Source organism: Mytilus galloprovincialis, chromosome 1 (assembly GCF_965363235.1).
Source record: "Mytilus galloprovincialis chromosome 1, xbMytGall1.hap1.1, whole genome shotgun sequence".
Classification (NCBI taxonomy): domain Eukaryota; kingdom Metazoa; phylum Mollusca; class Bivalvia; order Mytilida; family Mytilidae; genus Mytilus; species Mytilus galloprovincialis.
Genome location: NC_134838.1, coordinates 87,503,113 through 87,518,178, shown reverse-complemented (window position 1 = coordinate 87,518,178; position 15,066 = coordinate 87,503,113). Strand labels below are relative to the sequence as shown.

At 32.0% G+C, this 15,066-nt stretch overlaps 1 long non-coding RNA gene across 1 annotated transcript in view; it reads right to left on the bottom strand.

The window, feature by feature from the left end:
• Window positions 1–3,575, bottom strand: part of LOC143043303 (uncharacterized) — a 37,593-nt gene extending 34,018 nt beyond the window's left edge. The window contains exon 1 of the long non-coding RNA XR_012968302.1: window positions 2,195–3,575. This is a non-coding gene — a long non-coding RNA (uncharacterized LOC143043303). The remainder of the gene's footprint in view (window positions 1–2,194) is intronic.
• Window positions 3,576–15,066: the final 11,491 nt, after the last annotated feature.

Sequence of the window (15,066 nt, the reverse complement as noted above, 5' to 3'; positions counted from 1 at the left end):
ATTTACATCTACAATATTTCAGGAAAGATAAGAGACTACAAAATTACATTATGAGACATAATACAGACTGACTACATACAACAAGTTTGTATAAATCTAAGTTAAGAAGAGGTTAAAACTTCTGTCCTATACCCATGATACCAGCAAATATTATCAACCTACAATTGGAGACAGATGTAGATCAACTTGCAAGACGCCACCACCTTAAAGAGCATTTTAATAGACAACACAAAAAAAACATTCAGGAAGCCGGAATGAATAATTTGGAATATGACAATGATAAAGAGAACAAATGTATCCGCAGATTCAAAAAGAAAGGGGATGGAATCCTCCAAGGAGTAAGAACGACAATTTAGAATCCTTTATATCATCTTTCATCTATCAAAACTAAAGTAATATCATCAGTCAGTGGCAAACGTATACGGAATCTCTCAGAACAAGAAAGCCAAGCCATGAACAATTTAAAAATCCGTAATGATAATGTTAGTAAAAAGCAGACAAAGGAAGTGCAGTTGTAGTGATCAACAAAACCGACTACATTGAAGAAGGGAATCGTCAGCTTTCAAACATCAAATTTAACAAACAATTAGATTGTGATCGTACAAAAGAAATAAGCAAACAATTTCATGAGGTCCTTTCAGATATGAACAGCAAGAAACACATAGACAACGACGCGTACGACTATCTACACCCTGACGATATCGGCGGTCGATTTAACTTGCTCCCTAAACTTCATAAAGAATGGATTCCGGGTCCCGATAGTATCTGCAAATGGCCATCCAAAGTATGGAACAATCGTAAGGATAAACATCCCCCAACAGACTGTTTCGTTCATTTGCTGAGACTAGTGCTCGAAAACAACAATATTTTTTGTCATGCATCCGATTTCACCTTGAGAGATGCACACGCCTGATGAAGCTTATTTGTTTAGCGAAATATTGCGTATTTCTATCTAAAATCTAATAGTACGTTTTAATGTATTAATTAGCGTCTTTAAGTTATATTCTTAGATATTTATATATATATATATATATATATATATTAACAGTTCCATTCTATCGATTTCATCCTTCTATTGGGACCCTTCAGGATAACTGATGTAGTGTCGCTATAGGCGACGTCGGTAAGGAGGTTTATGACGTTCCGCCATTGTTCGTTATTAAAAGTTCTCTGGATTTAATTTCGATCGGAACGTTGTTATGAAATAACGTTCCATCTTTTTTCTATATGCTTCATCCCGTCTACATTTAAAAATAGGCATTATTTGAAAATGCTTTTTACCACAAATGTCAAGATGGGCACTAATTGGCGAATTTCTGTATTGTGGGTGTTTTATTTGTTCTTTGTGAACAATGGCGGACGTAAAAATCTTTTAGTCTCATATAATTTTTCCTGTTTGTGTAGTATTGTCAATTACCTATTAAGTTTACTGGTTGGTAGATTCTTATAGACTCTATATTATTTTTGGGCTACCTGCATTGTGTTTTTCACGATCCCAGCAGACTTATATTCCAACTGTGTACAAAATGAATTATGATCAATATTTCACATCATATATCTGTATTGTTAAAACTTTTGACACCGAAGAAGGCCATTTGTTGAGCCGAAATATTTGCAATTATTGTATAATTTATATCATCTGTTCAGTTTTTCCATCTTTGAGCGATGATATTCAACACTTTTTAGTGTTTTGTTTTCCATCTATTTATCGGTATCGTTACACAATCTTTTAGACTCGTATAATTTTTCCTGTTTGTGTAGTATTGTCAATTTTCAATGATACATCATGTGTGTTAAAATACACAAACAACCGTTTATGGTCGCTCATTTGAATAACAATGAAGCGGCATAACATGTGCGTCAAAATGCATAATTTGCATCCGATCTGCAATGATGTTGTCATATGAACATTCAAAAACCTATTAAACTTTTATCGGACCTTTAATTTAAAGAAATATCTTATCCAAAAACGAACAATTGTCAAAAATTCATAAAACCAAGACTTGGTTTTATCAGACATGTGTTTTTGCAACATTCTTTGCAATGCTGAACTTTTTCTCAATAACCATAATAATTTTGTTTATAAAAATATGATAACATCAAAATTTTTAACTCACAGTACAATAAAAACAAATCCAATATAAAATTGGTTTGCTCGATTTTCTTAACTCAACATTTCAAATTGACGACTAACCTCTTTGACTATGATCAGTTTTTTTCCAATATGGCGCCTGTCCGGAAGTTAGGAAGGCCTGGTTTTCGAAATCGTCTTTTCATCCTGCGTCGCCATCTTTAAAACATTCTGAGGCTGTTTTCATTAGGACGGTTTTGATCGGTCAATATAAATACTTTCTGGGGTCAAATATATCGTAATAAAAGGTGACAGAAGTGAAAGAGATAAGGGTAGTTGTTAGATCTCATATGTAGTATAACGTAATCAGAGATCAATATTTTAATTAGATTGATTGATAGTGTGCCCTGATTCCAAATGACGTGACGTTATTGCATCCTTAACGACAATGGCGAACAATGATGGTGCTGTTTTGTTTCATTAAATTGTTAAAATTGAACTTTTTTTTCTCCTTCCTGCAAAACTTAAATATGTGATAAATAGATTATAACATGTCTTTTACATATGTAGTATAACGTAATCAGAGATCAATATTTTAATTAGATTGGTTTTAATATAGTTGTATATTTTGCGGGCAATCATGATTTACAACAGTAAAGTTTGCACAAAATGGTGAAGAACATGATATTGTCGGCACCAAAAATGGTTTGTAGCAGAATCTTAAATAGATAAGAGTAACGTGCTGTTCCTGTACTTGTCTTAATCTTATTTTCTGTTATGCATGTTTGTTAATATATTACGTTTAAAAAGGGTTGAAATCTGTAAGCTAGTTTAACACAACAAAATTTAAATGTACATAACCAAAGGTAGGAACCTTGTCTGTAGTTGTAATATGTCATATCTTATTTTTTTATTATTTATTTGGAGAGTTCTTGTGTTTAAAACATACCTTTACAGAAATGAGAAGATTTGATATTTGACCAATAATTGTATTTACAACATACATATAGATATAAGAAGATATGGTATAGTGGCAATGAGACAACTCTCTGTTCAAGTCACAATTTGTAAAAGTAAACCATTATAGGCCAAAGTACGGCGGAGACTTAGCTAACACCGAAAAGCGCGCTATAAAGGGCCCAATAGTTATCAAAGTTACCAGGATTATAATTTAGTACGCTAGACGCGCGTTTCGTCTACATAAGACTCATCAGTGACGCTCATATCAAAATATTTATAAAGCCAAACTAGTACAAAGTTGAAGAGCATTGAGGATCCAAAATTCCAAAAAATTGTGCCAAAAACGGCTAAGGAAATCTATGCCTGGGATAAGAAAATCCTTAGTTTTTCGAAAAATTCAAAGTTTTGTAAACAGAAAATTTATAAAAATGACCACATTATTGATATTCATGTCAACACCGAAGTGTTGACTACTGGGCTGGCGATACCCTCGGGGACGAAACGTCCACCAGCAGTGGCATCGACCCAGTGGTGTAAATAGTTATCAAAGTTACCAGGATTATAATTTAGTACGCTAGACGCGCGTTTCATCTACATAAGACTCATCAGTGACGCTCATATCAAAATATTTATAAAGCCAAACTAGTACAAAGTTGAAGAGCATTGAGGATCCAAAATTCCAAAAAATTGTGCCAAAAACGGCTAAGGTAATCTATGCCTGGGATAAGAAAATCCTTAGTTTTTCGAAAAATTCAAAGTTTTGTAAACAGAAAATTTACAAAAAAAATGAGTCTAGTGATAAACCATTCAAACTGTAAAAACCAATGGTCTAATCTATACAAAATAAATGAAAAACGAGAAACACTTATAAACCACATCAACAAACGACAACTACTGACATCAGGTTCCTGACTTAGGACAGGTGCAAACAGATGCAGCGGGTTTAAATGTTTTACCCTTACCTGAAACAATAGTGTAACATCACAACATCATAGAAAGACATACAATAAAATATATGTATATCTAGATCTATTGGTATAAAGACCCGTCAGTTATTGAATTCGAAGTTGCCTTCTTGGGGTTAATCTATTTTTGAAACATCTAGATGTCTTGGTTATTTTTCTAAGTGGATTGCTATTTCATTTATATGTACCCTACAGCTACTTTTATTCATTAAAAGTTTGGCCCGATATCAATGATTTAATTACGCTGAACAATCCAAATAATATGTCAAAAATTGTGTCGAACTATTCGGAATTTATTATACTTGTACCTGTTTAATTTATCATGTTTATATGGGGACGAAGTCCCCTATTACAGTAGAAAATTCAAAAAAAAAAATTTAAAAAAAATCGGGAAATTTTACCGAATTTTTCATTGTACTAATGAAATCAAAATCGTTCAAACATTTGTATGTCGCGTTTTTGAATTTCCGGTTTCCGGATCTGCTTAGAAATCTACTTCCATTTCCGGTCTTGTTTGCATGAGATCTTGAATAAAATGTATATATATCAGTTTAAGAAAAGAACACAATACTAATTCGCTCCAACTGGATCCGCCACTTCACCTACTATGTCAATACTAAAAAAAAATTAAACGAGAGGAAGAAGATGTAAATATTTTATTTTAAGAAAATCTGGCTTGTCACAATTCAAATTCTCGCAAAAAACGTTTTTGAATTCAAATTTTAATAAATAATGCAAATATTAAGCAAGTATTGGTTTTATTCGTTCCAGGATGTCCTGTTATATACGTAACGCTGCAAGTGGATACAGCAAAAAAAGAACCCCATTTAGCTCTTACGTCCGCCGATCCGACTACTGCATGGTCATTGAAACGTTTTCTTTACACATCTTAAAGCAAGAATTCTACTGCAAGTTAAATTATTTGAACAAGGGAGGTAAAAACGCCATACCAATTCACTTCATATTGGCGTATTTATATTTAGAAAAAAATATAATTATGGAATGCAAAACTTTTTCCATGTTTACGCATTTTGGCGTGTGTTTTTGGTTCAGTAAGAGAGAACGTTAGATACGTTCTTTCCTTTGTATGAAAATAGGAAGTTTCTTGAAAGGTCCATAACGTCCATGGGAATTAAACTCCATACAGTATATATTAACTCTTCAAACATTAAGCAATTTTATGCAAAAAAACTAATGAACTAAATATATAACTTCACAAACAAGGACTAAAATACCTGTTAAACAAATAGATAGACAGGAATCACAAATGTATTGGTTGCTTTTCAGAAAGCAATCACTGAAACCATCGATAATGATAATGAAGAAATTTGTAAACCTAGTAATGAGTCTATCGATATGCAGATTATGATAACGTCTTCCTTGAGTCGAAACGGTATTCGAGAGATTTGTTTGGCTAACACATAAAGAACAAAGGAAATATAGGACACGAATTTCTACTTGGAGAATCCCCAATGACTAAAGATATATGGAAAAAAAAAAGATACTACCCATGAAGAATATTATCATTTTGGGAAACTTTAAGGACGCATACAATTATCTTACTTATAAAACATTGTTTGGTTATCAGTGGACAACACTACACTGCAGAAAAGCACAGTTCGTTAGGATAACGGATGAGGATATGTACATGCACATTCCTGGAATATGCAAAGATCCATTAAGGAAAACTCCATTGCATTCACCACCACCGTTAGAGGTAGGTGTCAGCGTGTTGCAAATCCTATACGAGATAAAAGGTCAAAATGATATGCTTCATTTAAAAACTATCCAGAAACAATATATCCTGGTATTGGTCAGGTACTGGAAATGTCACTAATTTGAACGTGGTGACAATAATAATGAAAATATCAAAAGTGAATCCTTTTCACATCCGATTGATGTGTGTGTCAAGATTACATCCTATTTCAAGTTTTAAGCGAGCTTATGACTTTGGCAATTGTAAAATTAACGATTTAACATTAGTTAATATTGATCGAGTGTCAATAAGAATTCTGAGACGAAATTTGGGAGACACCTTGTATTCCAAATAAAGTATGACTGAAACATACAAAGTACACTAGAAATTGAAATAAGTATAAACATCTTCAAAATAGAGGCACAACACTTCAAACAATTTTATTCTCTCAACTTCCGGTGCCTACCTTAATAAATAAACTAATAAAATGTCATGGGAGTGTGTTGACAAAACAGTATATTTCTGATATATACTAGTAAAATGTACAAATCCCGTATTGTAGCTGTTTAAGAGATTGAATATGGATATAAAATAATATATATAACTTTTTCCATTTTTATCAGAAATTGGACATATAACACTTTAAGACTCAAACGATGATTTGAGACTGTTTTTTTTTTTTAATGCAAAATGTTGAAAAAATCATATATCGCCATCATAAAGAATAGTTATAGTGTTCCATTAGGCCACAAAATGTACGGACTAAGTAAGATTTGAAAATATGAATAAACAAAGTCTAACTCTTAATAAACCAGCTGACTGTAATCAATAACAAGCTTTTTAACACAACTTATATACGTTTTGTTCGCATAAAAAAAAATCTGAACGATGAGGATAATCTTCAAAATCAGAGAAAATCATTTCTGTTTTGGCTAAAGTTTGTGTTGTAGTTGGGCTATTTAAGTTATAATAAAAAATGAAATAAATTTAACAATTGTTTGTATGAATATATCAATCAGTAGTATTCAAAAATATGTAACCTGTCAGCCTCAACTCAAATATAGCGATTATTGAATGAGAATAAAAAAGAAACACGTGATAGCCAATATAGAGCACTAACAAATGATAAAGTTTGCATACACATTTTCAGAGGAATTACTCTTTTCTTGTAAGGAATGACACATGTCAAATCTATAACTCTGAAACATATATATAGATGATCAACTTCATTACCCTAACGGCCTAGATTCGAAAGCCTTCCAGAAATGTAAAGTTGTAAATGATATTACTATAAAGATAAATTTATTAGCCCTGACAGTATATTACATTTTCATTCGACCAGTCTGTTTTTTTCTGGTGGAATGAATATATTGTGTGACTGATATCCAAAATTTTTCCAAAACATGCCATAATTGTGTTGGTTCTTTTTTTTTCAATCATTTACGTTTCTTATGATTTCCGTTGTTTTTGGTAAAGATATTGCTGTAATGTTTTCAAAGGCGTCATATCAAACTATACGAGCAACTTACGAGTTTCTATATTTTTCTTTATATTACTTGCAAATAGATTTTACAAATCGTACGACTCTGTAGCAGTTCTAAGAAGCAGTTTTATTTTTAGTTACAAAGAGCAAAAAAAAAGGAATAAAAAATCGTCCAACTAATTGTGTATAAAGTTCAATCTTAAAGGAAATGTTTTTAAATACACGTTAAAAAAAATGTTTAGAAGTCAACACGAGTCATGTTGAATGACGATATACTTTTCAGCTGTTAAAATATTTCAAATCTGAAACAATTGAAGTTGTCTCAAACAGGTAAGATTATCGTGATCAGTAATTATTTTTTTAAGACTTTAAAAATTGTGTACTATTGTACATGTATTTCTTGTGCTTTTATTATTGTGGCATAGGTTTTGGATATCGGTCACAACTGATTGATACATAAAAGTAGCATACGAACTTTAATACATGTGTAATTATATATTTTTGTCCTCCAATTTTTTTGTTATAATAGTCAATATTCTCAGTTTTGTCTCCTGATTTTGATATTTAGTATATTTTCCAACTGTTATGCAACATTGCACATTGTCATATCTTTTAAAATGTTCTAATTACCCTAGCTTACATGAACCGGCAAATAAGATAAATACACATATTAACATTGATCTTCAAGAGGTGGCAAGTCTTTTTGTTTGAATGTGTAACCTATATATTCACCAATTTATCATTAAAATACAAAATGTAATAAAAGACAAAATAAGTATGGGTATGTTCATGACACAAAATCATTGCACATAATTTATCACAATATTTGGTCAATTATCTTATTTTTTTCTCAAAATAATTCAAGTATTGAAATAACAAACATTGTTTTTAACATTTATTATTTATCACTCGCTTATTATGTTGGTGTGAAAATGAGTAATTTAATTTCACAAATTAAATGAAATTTGTTATGCCTTCTGCTTTATTTATTTTTTTTAAAATAAAGAAAATAATTGTTGTCCGGTGAGTTTTCCATTATCAACCGTTACTAAATATTTGCAATACTCAAATTCAATGAAATTGAAATGAAATCTTGAAAATTTGAACGCTGTTAAAAAATACGATGAAGCAAAATGTATCTACACTAAGGCCGAAACGACAAACTGTATAAATGGGCAGTCAGTGTCATGGTGTTTGTAAATCTAAGTTAGCTTGTTGTTATCAGTATACTTGAAGAGTTTCGTCAACATAATAAGTCGATAGAACTATCTTGATTATCGCTTTTCGTTTTTTTAATTTTTAGAACATGAAAATATTCTTATGCTTATGCAATACAAAATTTGTGAATGAATCCACAGTATAAAATGGTGAGCGTTTGTAAAATTCTAACAAAATTAAGCAGAATATATAAAGAGAATACATCAAATTTTGGAGTAACAGCCCCAAGTATATGATTTGTAAAATAAATCTATTTATCTTAGGCATGATTTTGTTTTAATAAAATTGATCAAATATGTGTTTTTTTCTATTGAAGGCATTGTCGTCGGCATAAATAGTGCAAAAGTTTTCACCTATATTCAGGCCGTTAGTTTTCGGTATGGTTTTTCTTTCTCATTGTTGAAGGCCGTACGGTGACTTACATTTGTTGAATTCATTTCATTTAGTTTTTAGTGTAGAAATGCTACATAAGTAATCGTACCACTTTTTTTACTATAATAAATATTGCATTCTTTTCATTTCTTTTCTACAAATAATATAACAGGCATTAGTAGTTCTGTTATCACATACTGGATACTATATTACATAAAGTATAAACATTCAAATATCAAAATATATTGTTATCATAGAAAACAATCAGGATATTGCTGATTAGAAACACTTAACCAATGAAGAATATATATATAATGAAACCATTGAATATATATCTTCAATTTTGTCATATGTTGGTTTAGTTTCCTCCATACCGCATACAATTTTGTTTGTACAGTAAACAAATTTGACAAAAAATATAAGGCATCATAGTATACAAACCTAAAGAAGTTTCCAAAGCTTTGTTAACACATGAGTTGTACAATGTCACAATAACTCGTGATTAAAAGAAATGAATTAGTTTTGAAAATATCATTTGTTTTAAACTCAACCAACCGCAAACAAATGTTTTATTTAACAGAATCTTACTAAATGCGTTCGCCAAATGTATTAAGACATCACGTTTCTGTCTAATGACGATACTTGTCAGTCTCCGGACATTCAAAGTTGGTGTGAAAACAATAGTGTTTTTTACTTCAATACCTTACCTTTATATTTTAAACAGACATATTATTACGGTTCCAATATGTATAAGTTACCAGAGTTATCATGATGTTATCATTTAAAAATAAATGTCACATAACACTTAACAAACCTATATAACTTTCAACGTCAATATCACAGATCTCAATATGTTAATTAGTATTTAGTTCACAACATGAGACATGCCATATTCTTGTTGATGTCATTACTTATAAGTCATTACATATAGTAAACCACATCATAAGGTCCCAGGGAGCATATTTACATATGTTATTGTCAAAACCCTAACAGACAAATTATCATTTTCGACAGATCAGCTACTCTTATTTACTCTGAAAGATGTTAACTTCATTAAATTAGAAGCAACATAAGTTTCCAATTTATAAAAAAAGATATACTTCAATTAGAAAAATACCTTTAAGGAATCACATCAACTCAAAATATGCAACAAACGTCTTTCGCTATGCATGCCTCATACGTCATGCAAATTTACACTCAGTCAAAATGTCAACAACAACGGACAGCAACTCCAGCATCAAAAGAGCCAAGATTTGCACAAACATTCGCTTGTGAATTTAAGCGCATACATATCGTATCGGTCAAGCAATTCATGACAGGTATCATGAAGTTATAAAAGTCTTAACCATTGATCAATGTTTGTGTCTGGAGCACACCACTATTGATGATTTCATAGATGACTGTGCAAAATGGGAACGTGTCAATAGGAAATTGATATATTATCGACTTTATTTACTCATAACACCTCCATTCTTAACAAAACTTTTAGTGAAATGAAAACTTTTCATAAACAAGAAATACAACCATATGGTATATATATATAGGGATATTCCAAATACCGTTTCGATTCTTAACATCACCGAAGAGACATTAATTGTCGAAATCCGAATATGGTGTACAAATTATTGCACCTCATGTTTGTGGCATACCATCTTTGCCGCAAGTTTATTGTTTTATGTTTAGTAGTCAATTAATATTAAGATCCATTTGTTACATCTTTTGATCAATTCATTTGGCAATCGCCAATGGCAGTCAGCAGGGTTTAAGAACATCAGTTGTTCGACCTGTTAGTCAAAGGCGTTTTGTTAAAATTTACTTTTTCTTTTTGGTCTTTTTGAAAATGTTGTTTGTGCTGTATTTAGCATTGAACATAGTTTTCAATTCAGACTTGTATGTTCGAATCCTGGCGAGGGAAGAACAAAATATATACAACATTCTGGGTTTTGCAAGTTACATTACAAAATATTGTGTATACAGACTCTATAGGAAACTTGCAAAACCCAGAATGTTGTATACCTTCTGCAGTGTCGATGTGGCATGTACTATGTTGTCGAGACAGAACAGTCATTCAACAAACGCATGAATGGTCATCGTAGTGACTACCATCATCATCATATATCACAACGAGGATTGGTCAAGGGCCGACATAATTGCCCGGGAATGGTTTTGGATTAAAAAAAAATCTCAGAACAGTTTCCCCAGCAGGCATTAATGAAAAAACATAGAACGAGTCACTCATTTTCCGTACCATCACTCTTTCCTGCCATCACTTGTCTCCAGTAACTCCAGCTTCCGTACTGGACTCTCACTAATTTCAAGATTTTTCTAAGTATACTAGTTTAAATTACACGATTGGCAGGGATGTATAAGTACGCAGTCACGTTCCATTATTTAACCTTAGTCAAAATACTAATTTTTTTAATCATTATCAAACTGCTATTTATTTGGAATGTTTAAATACGCAGTCTCTGTTATTATTGCCCTACCTTTGAACAATTTGAAATATTACACCAACTTATATTGGTCAGGGCTGTTTATTGTGATTATTTTTCCATGCAGTTGTTATAACATCCTAACTGTCTTCACTTTTGGAATTTTAGAGTTGTGCAAGTTCATATCGCAAAAAACTATTTTTGTTTTTTGCATATTTGTGCAGTCTTTGCGTCGTGTTTGGAAATTTTAAAATTGTACCAGCGTCTCTGATGTTTGCTAAAACTGTTGTTTTTTGTATAAATTCAAGATTGTGATAGTGTTATAATTAAAATAGATTGACATGATTCGTTTTACATCGTTGTCATACTGAAGAAGGATATCTGTTATCCGAAATATCTATAGTTACATTTGTTCATTTTATTGATATCTTTTTGGTGATGTTGTACCCTTTTAGACTGGTTATATCTTATATTTTGTAGTGCACTGTAACATATTTATATAATCCATCGCCCCGTAAGACTTATCGTTGGCTATTTATTCAGTCATTATACATATATTCAATTTAGACTTGTTTATATATATATATATATATATATATATATATATATATATATATATATATATATATAGATATATATACAAGTCTAAATTGAAAACTACGTTCAATCCTATGATTGTGTTGGATAAAAACCGCAATTTTAATACGTGTGCATACGTGTGCATGTAAAACAAAGTTCGTTGTTGAAGGGGCTTAATACAGCACAAAAAACATTTTCCAAAAGACAAAAAAAAGTGAAAAAGTATATTTTAACAAAACGTATTTGACTAACAGTATAAGGTCACTAGCATACCGTGTAACGAATTTATCAACACAAACATCTCAGCAATATCTACAAGAAACATATGCAATTTTTTTGAAAGTCAATAATGTATACGAACTGAAAGAGTTGAAGATCTTTTTGACAAAAAGGACATTTATTACTAGTAAAATCCATCATAGGTCAATGTTGCCTAAGGATAAGGAATCAGCATTATTTAAAGATTTATTTTGAATTTTAAATCATTCAAAACCATTACCCTCGTAATTTAACAAGCTCGTTATCTAGACAAAAAAAATGATTATAAAAATTGTGTATAATAAATTCTTTTTACATTGTTACATTATGTGTAATCATAAATGATAAATGCAATAATTATTAATAAATCAAATTTCTGTTTATCAAATCAAAGATGCATCTCAAATAAGAATTGTGACTCTTTTTCGATACTTTTTGTCCTGTCGTTCTGTCCTACATTCGAAATAAACTACTACAACGTTAAATTCGACAAATTTTCATCAGACGATGCAATGCTGTTATATAAACTTATCTAATGAAAATTAATTATTCCAAAAAAGCTTCGTAAAATATTCAAAGTGTAATGGCCAAAAGAAACCTTTTTTTTAGATATAAATTTAAATATCTAAAGGATATAAAAACAAAACATACAATCAAAACAGTATAAGAAACAAATACATTCTTAATTTCCGTGTCATTTGGTCTCTTGTGGAGAGTTGTCTCATGGAGAGTTGTCTCATGGGCATATCTTCTTTTTTAAATATCTTTTATATTTTTATGATATAGTTGAAATAAGTCTTCTTATATTTAGACTGATATGTAAACACCAAATTTCATATAGCTAGAAAAGTGTCTAACGAAATGTAACAACAATTCAGTTTAAATTCATATGGAAAGTAAAGCCCCAGTCCCACTAGACCACGATCGCACCTCACTCACCTCGATCTTATATAAATTTAGATCGTGGTGAAGTCGCGGTATGACCGGCACGAAAATATAAATTTTCGTTGATTTCACGATGCTACTACGTCCTCATTACGCTTCTAATACGATCCCGCTACGATTATACCACGTTCACAGCGCTTATTCTGCGACCTCACTACGCTTGTCAAGATCGTTCTACGCTCATCACGTTCTCAATACGACCATACCACGAGTTATCCGATTGCAACACGATCTTACCACGCTTCTACTGCGATTATAGCACGTTATTACCAGCATTATACTACGTTCATACCGCGATCTTACTACGTTATCAGCAATAACGTCAACATCGTGTTCCATATCAATACAGTTCCATTCCTTCTCTTTCTGACTAATACGCAGATTTCTCGGAAACAATAGAGTCATGCAACCAAAATCTACTAGAACACGTTGGCGTGGTGGTAGGGGTTGTTGATAGGCAACGGGAGCTCTGATAGTAACGAATTATGATCCAGCATAGATGTCTGACAGATCAATCCAACCTAAATTACAACCTATTGCTGGTCCATCAAGTTCAAATGACGATATTTTAGTGAACGAGAGCAAAGATGACACAGATTTGTCAATAGATATAGGAAGATGTGGTATGAGTGTCAATGAGACAACTCTCCATGCAAGTAACAATTTATAAAAGTAAACTATTATAGGTCAAGGTACGGCCTTCAACATGGAGCCTTGGCTCACACCGAACAGCAAGATATAAAGGGCCCCAAAAATTACTAGAATAAAACCAATCAAACGGGAAAACCAACGATCTTATCTATATAATAACGAGAAGCATGGTCGAGCCGTTAGAGAAAATGGACAAGAAGTCCTAATTACATACAGAGAAACAAAACCTGGAGAGATTTGATATATTTTATGTGAAAATGACAATGAGAATTATGGTCGTAGTATGAAGGTAGTGAGGTCGTTAGAAGAGCGTGATGAGGGCGGCAATGGCGTGCTAGAATCGTACTGTGGTCTTGAACAGCGTAGTGTTAACGTGGTATGGTCGTAGTGCAAGTGGAATTGGGTCGTGGTGAGAACGTGATGGTCGTAGTTAGGTCGTAATAACGTCGCTATAAGATCGTAGCGCAGTCTCTCCGAATAGAATCACGCTTTCGCTACGCTCTCGCTACGATGGTACAGCGACCTTTGCGATCTTACCACGACCTTAGTGCGCTCTCTCTACGCTTCTACTACGACCTGATTTCACCACGACCGCACCACGATTGTTTTGAACATATTCAAAGTTGGCCACACTCATCCCGATCCTGAAGACCTCACCACGACCGTGATACGACCTTACTGCGATCTACACGATCGTACTACGATCATCAAAATTTGCATTTTTTTCACTGATCGTAGTGCGATGGTGGCCTAGTGGGACTGCAGTATAAGGTAAACACATCAAAATCAACAAGAATTTTTTTTAGGAGGGCGAGATCCATCCTGATAAGTGTTTGAAAAAGAAATCAAATTATTTCTTTTTTTTTATCTTAAAATACTAAGAGCACTAACATCGCAAAAAGGGAGACCATGCAATAAATTCAGATGGAAAAAAAATGCAATGCATCTAAAGATAAAGTATTATAGATAGACAATACACAACTTAAATCAGAACAAATTTAAATAATACCTAAATGAAGAAATGTGTTAATTTCATAAAGCAAACATGGATATATATGAATATTGCTAGACCATATTTCAGGTAATTTTACTCTGTAGTAGACTTCATAAACCAACAAACCATTACATGGATATTCGTATTCAGCGATATCTACGAGAAACATGCAGAATTCAAAAGCTAAATATCGTGGCTTAAATGCGTTTATATAAACAAAGATATGCCGCACCAAAACAAAGCAAAGATCTAACATCTAAATTAGCTGTTAAAAACAGGTGTGTGTAAAATATTTTTATATTCAATGGAGTTTAATACATAGGTCAAAGAATAATCATATTTGAATCAAAGAATTAGAACAAGGATTTCTTTCTGTCTAAATTAGATTTAGAAATATGTGAATTTAAAATATAATGTTGTAAAAAAGATCCTAGAATTATTT